Raw genomic sequence first — 434 nt, forward strand, 5'->3', positions numbered from 1 at the left:
ATAGATCTTCCAATAAGAAATGAAGCAAAGAAATTGTTGACTTAACCATTCAACAATTGGATTTAACAGACATCTACAGAACATTTCATCCTAGCAAAACTGAATACACATTCTTCTCATCAGCCCATGGAACATCCTCCAAAATTGATCACATCTTAGGTCACAAGTCTAACCTCAGCAAATTTAAAAGGATAGAAATTATTCCTTGCATCTTCTCAGACCATCATGGAATAAAAGTTGAACTCACTAACAACAGGAATCTGTATACTCATATAAAAATGTGGAAACTAAATAACCTCATGCTGAATGATAGCTGGATCATAGATGAGATTAAGAAGGAAATTACCAACTTTTTGGAACAAAACAATAATGAAGACACAAATTACTAGAACCTCTGGGACACCACAAAGGCAGTCCTAAGAGGGAAATTTATA

Source organism: Otolemur garnettii, unplaced genomic scaffold (assembly GCF_000181295.1).
Source record: "Otolemur garnettii isolate 467f Iridium unplaced genomic scaffold, OtoGar3 scaffold00008, whole genome shotgun sequence".
NCBI classification, from domain to species: Eukaryota; Metazoa; Chordata; class Mammalia; order Primates; family Galagidae; genus Otolemur; species Otolemur garnettii.